We start from the raw sequence: 5859 nt of genomic DNA, 5'->3' as shown, positions 1-5859 counted from the left end.
TCGCCAATCTGAACCATAATTTGGGGAATACCATTTTCAACAGTTATCAATGTTTTCTTGCGTCATCCATTTGAATATATATACTCTTAAAAAACGTAACTTTATGGTATTATGAAAATTCAAAACAAAGTCTTTTCATTTTAAAGTGTAGTCTGTAAAATTGGAACTGAAAAGACTACTAGATTCCTTTCCTTATCCAATACAAAGTTCTACTAGATTCCTTTCCTTATCCAATACAAAGTTCCATTTGCCATGTATTCGAAAACCAAAAGCCTGTCAGTTCCTTGTCCAACCAAACGTTTGTGGTGAAGCTTTTAATGTTCTTTTGTTGACCTATATATTTCCTCTTGATTGCCACTTCACTTATGTCCCTTAACCATCCCCAAGCTTGCAGATTGCAGCGATCAGCTGAGAAGTCATAAGTGGCAGCAGCAAGTTCAGCTAGAGTGAATTCCTTGTCTTTATATAGTTTCCTTAGATTCAAGGTGGACATTGTTTATAGATGATTTCCAGAAAATTTTGTATATAAAAGATCAAAGGCAAAGAATATATGCCAAGTAGAGACTTCGACAAGATTATTTCAGTCTTTCAATTTACATCTAAATAATTATATATATAATTAATATAATGAAAATAATAATAATGAAAATAAACAAATAAATAAAAGAAATGATATTAGGTTGTGTTTATCAAAAACATAAAAAGAGAAGGAAAAAGAGGTTAAGTGGGCCATAGTGTTTTTTTTATTATTATTTAATATAGTTGGTTATTATCCTAAATTAGGGAGTTTGGGTTCGCAGGGAGCAGAAACAGAATAAAATTCATTCTGCGCAGCTTAGTTATTTTTCTTTTCTTTGAACCCTAACTTCCTTCGTAACTCCTTATTTCGATCACTTCTTGAGGCGAAAATTATACCATTAAGTTCCTTATTTCGTAAGGAAGATTTTGAGACCACTATTCATATTTTTCTGACCGAAAAGTGTAGTGACCGGAGCGGGTACCGGGAAAGTGTTAGATCCCGACCTTCTAGACGATTTTAGTAATAAAAGGAGTGTATTTTTGGATTCCTCTCAACATTGGCTGTCTCGTGGTAGTCTCGGTTCGCACTTCCGACAAGTTTGACGAAATTCCGGCATCCGACCACCGCGTTCCGGCGAGACTCCGGTGAGCGTTTTCCAACCAGAATTTTGCCCTTTGTATAGGTTCCAATATATATGATGGTTTTTCTAAACTATTAGTCTTCTATGATAATTGAATTTTTAAAGGGTTAGAATTTTAGATTTAAATAGATGGCTATTGATTAATTAGATTGACTTGGAACCTTAATTGATATCGTGGGGAGGGGTTAGGAACATCCCGAACATACATTACATATCTGTCATTTTTCTTAAACATGAATTAATTATAGGAATGTATTGTTATATTTATAGGAGAGGAAGAAACGGGTGAACAAGAACTCGAACAGTTTGATTAACTCGGGACGAGAGGTAATCATAATTATTAATATTTATATATATAAATATATATATATATATATATATATATATATGAATTGTTCATAAAAGAAATCTATAGATATGTTGTGAACATGCTATACATGATGATGATGATAGTATATGGATTATTATATTTATGAATTGTTCCAGGAAAGAAATCTATAAGAATGATGTGGAGGTAAAACCATGATATATAAGAGAATGATGATATATGAATTATTCTTTTGTCTGGACAAGTTGTTTTAATAATTATGGTCTAGTTGCATGAAATCTATTTATAGTGTAAATGAGAAGATATGCATATATATGTCACTAAATGTGAAATTTGAATTGGTTCTGCTTAATTGGATTTATAGATGATGCAATTTCTGTTCATATGTGGAAGTGTTATTTTGCCTCGAAAATATCTATGGTAGGATAAGAATACGTCTCACTTTAGAATTCACTTAATCAGCTAGCTTAAGTGGATAGGTACAATGGTCTGGAGGTTTGTTGATACTGTGATCACAGGTACCTGGGTAGGGTGTTATTTTACTCTAATTGAGTTTGCACTGTGTCCTGAAACTGAGGGCGATAGCAGTACCGTATTATTGGAATAATTATTATAAGGTTAAAAGGATACGTGTCCTAAAACTGAGGGCGATAGCGTATACAAACGATTGAATATTGTTAACCATGAGACCATTGGACATATTTCACTTAGGTTTAGCTAGGGCCCTTTAAAAAAAAAAATAATAAATATATTAACTTTAGGATACTATTTATAGTCAAAAGTCTGTCTTGTTATGTTATCTGGTTAAATATAATATGTGTGAGTGATATATATATTTATATATGTATATGTATGAATATTTGTAATTATGCTTATTGAGTAGGCAGCTCACCCCTTGCCATGTTTTTCAGGCTAGGTTCAGAAGTTCTCCTATTTGCTAGATTTTCAGGGTTACCCTGCGTTCAGGCTGGCAAGCATAAACGTCTCATTCCCACTAGCAATTTTGTAGGCATTCATTAGGATTTATTTTATTATTGGTTTGGATTATTTGCTTAAATTTAAGTGAATATTGTTGACGGATTAAATTATTTGGTTGGTTATTTAACCTTTTGGTTATGGGACTTTGATAGATGGAAATAAATGGAGAACCTTTATGTAGTTATGTTGGTATTTATGCTTAATTATGATAATTGTTTGGTTCCTATGCGTTTTCAATGTGACCCGGGATGGGGGTTACATTCAAGGCAACTACACTAATGTTATTGATGCAAAAATCCATTGAAAGAAGGCACAAACTAGGGATTGCAACCGGTACCGTACCCGCGGGTACCCGACACTACCCGATCTTAATAGAACTACCCGTACCCTGTATAAAAGGATATGAGACCGGTATGGAATCAAAACCATTATCCGTTAAGGTAATGAGATAGGTACGGGAATACTATAATTTTTTTATATATTAATTATTAAATACCATTATTTTTTAGATGTAAGACGTGGGATTTGAACCCCAACTTTTTGTTTTTCAACCATTGATCCTTAACGGGTAAGGATATCCGCGGGTACCTCGCGAATTAAATGGGCGGGGTATGGGATGCAAAGAGTATACTAGTTGGTTAGGGTAATGGGACGAGTATATGTAAAGATCCAAGACAGAAATAAGCAAGCAAGTGAAAGACATTAACATATTAAGTAGCGCGAATTGGGGCTTATGAACTCATGATAAATATTCAATCTTTCTTTCGCTCAAATCAAAGTTATACCGGCCATGATGGCACAACTCTCCCTTCTGTGAGTGCTGGTGAAGTCCCTTTTGCGTTTTATCTTTCTAAATCTTTATGTACATTATGTACAGTCATCGACATCCTTTATTTAACTGTTTTTCTCGGAGCTATGGAGGAGGAAATTTCATGTTTGTGATGTGAATACCATTTCATGTTAGAGCTTACATGGAATCAGCAGTTTTCGACGAGCTCTGATATGGAGCTCTAAATATCTTAACTGAAAGAGTTCCATGTATTATTGGGGTTGTATTATCAAGTTTAGTAGATTTTGCAAAATCAATAATTTGTTTTTTCGGATTTCGAACAGCATGGTTAATCGACCTGCATTAGAAGATGAAGTGGAGGCAGTTGAAATCATGGCATTGCACTTCATCGTGCAACAAGAATTGTAGTTTCACAAAGGTTTCTTGCAAGGAATTTCTATTTTTCTTGGTAGATTAAACTCGATGTAACTTTGGATGAAAATGAAAGTAGAAAAGCATAATTTTTCATAAAATTAGAGTTCAAGGGCTTATATGAAAATTTCTCCAATAATATGCTTTTTCCATTACTAGTCTTTGTGAATGAAAGTTTTCTTAGCCAAATTTTAAAGCAGTGTGGCATATGGTAAGAAACATATGCAACTTATGTGGAAAAAGTGTTATAGATTTTGAAAACCGAACAAGTTAGCTTTGAAAACTGAACCTCAATGTACTAAATTTTGCAGCCTTTTTGATCTCTTACAAAGTCTTATAGATTGGAACCATAAATCCTATGAACATTTCCACCTTTTTTGAACTAATTTAACAAGCTCATTTTACACTCTTACAATTCGATTTGAGGACGGTGTTTTATCGATTTTGTAGCATCTTAATGAGATCGTGACATAGTTTTTTTAAACGACAAAAATACCCTTTGTTAATAAGATATTAATTAGTTTAGTAGCATCTTAATGAGAACGGTGACCCTCATTTTTCCATAAATTGATTACACTACTAAGCTGCTACATGAAATTATGTAGATATGATTGGAGAATAGATAGAAGAAATCACAACTAATGTAAGAAATCACAACTTGGATATGAGTAGTTTCACAAAGGTTGCTTGCAAGGAATTTCTATTTTTCTTGGTAGATTAAACTCGATGTAACTTTGGATGAAAATGAAAGTAGAAAAGCATAATTTTTCACAAAATTGGAGTTCAAGGGCTTATGTGAAAATTTCTCCAATAATATCCTTTTTCCATTACTGGTGTTTGTGAATGAAAATTTTCTTAGCCAAATTTTAAAGCAGTGTGGCATATGGTAAGAAACATATGCAACTTATGTGGAAAAAGTCTTATAGATTTTGAAAACCTAACAAGTTAGCTTTGAAAACTGAACCTCAATGTACTAAATTTTGCAGCCCTTTTGATCTCTTATAAAGCCTTACAGATTGGAACCATAAATCCTGTGGACATTTCCAGTTTTTTTAAATTAATTTAACAATTTATAAACTAAATCGAATTTAAGCTCATTTTACACTCTTAGCATTCCATTTGAGGGCAGTGTTTTATGAATTTGTAGCATCTTAATGAGATGTAACACTCAGTTATAGTTTTTTTAAACGACAAATATACCCTTTGTTATTAAGGTATTAATTAGTTTTGTAGCATCTTAATGAGATGGTGACCCTCTTTTTCCATAAATTGATTACACTGCTAAGCTGCTACTTAAAATTATGCAGATATGATTAGAGAATAGTTGAAGAAATCACAACTAACATAATTAAATACAAACATGAGGTATTTTTTTGAGAATTCACAAACATGTATCAATTATAAAGCATAATAATAGCAACCAAAAATCAGTCAATACTGCAGCACGACAACATATTACTCCTCTATAGTCTAGCTTCGGACGTTATATAGTATATGATACTATGCTAAAATGGTGCAATTTAAATTTCCTTTGTCAGTCAAATTCTTGATGGTTCTAGCCACTACTACAAACAGAAAAACAAAAAAAATGCATCTCAAAACTTCAGCTTCATTGTGATAGATTCTTTTAGGATTAAAACATCTCACAACTATTCAGGAACCCGCTAGATACATACATCATTTGTGCAAGCTGATTAAGAATATGAGAATGATTTGCTTTTAGTGTTTTCTATACCAATGGTAGTTAAGTTTGAGAAAAAGAATGCAATTGAAAAATATAAGTTTATTCAATTGCATCTTCTAAATTGATTTATATACGGTAACTCAAACAAAACTTAAAACTCTAAGTAATTAAAGAAAATATTTGTTCTTAAATAATTATAATGCCATGACTAAACCGTTTTATAAAACCAAAACCCAAGGACTGTATGATTATTTGGAATAGCACAAGGACTGGCTAGTATAGTATGTAAAAATACATGGACTAAATAATATTTTACCCAATTTATTATTATAATTCATGAAATTCAGGATGAAATTGGATACAAACCTTAGATAGAGTCGTTTTTAGCCATAGGACACAAAAATGTTGTCCGACTCATCAAAACGAGTCCACAAGAGTAATCATCAAAATTAGAGATCAAGAAGGGTATTTTCGAGCTGAAATGTAGCTCAGAAGGGATTGAAGAGGG

At 32.5% G+C, this 5859-nt stretch overlaps 1 long non-coding RNA gene across 1 annotated transcript; it reads left to right on the top strand.

Moving 5' to 3' along the window:
• The first annotated feature begins 798 nt into the window (after positions 1-798).
• LOC136226998 (uncharacterized) lies at positions 799-2652 on the top strand. The gene is made up of 3 exons (XR_010687942.1): positions 799-1164; positions 1431-1487; positions 2400-2652. It is a non-coding gene; the product is annotated as an uncharacterized lncRNA (long non-coding RNA).
• The last annotated feature ends 3207 nt before the right edge of the window (positions 2653-5859 follow it).

Source organism: Euphorbia lathyris, chromosome 4 (genome assembly GCF_963576675.1).
Source record: "Euphorbia lathyris chromosome 4, ddEupLath1.1, whole genome shotgun sequence".
Taxonomy (NCBI): domain Eukaryota; kingdom Viridiplantae; phylum Streptophyta; class Magnoliopsida; order Malpighiales; family Euphorbiaceae; genus Euphorbia; species Euphorbia lathyris.
The sequence above is the reverse complement of the archived record's forward strand: the minus strand, read 5'-3'. Positions and strand labels throughout refer to the sequence as shown.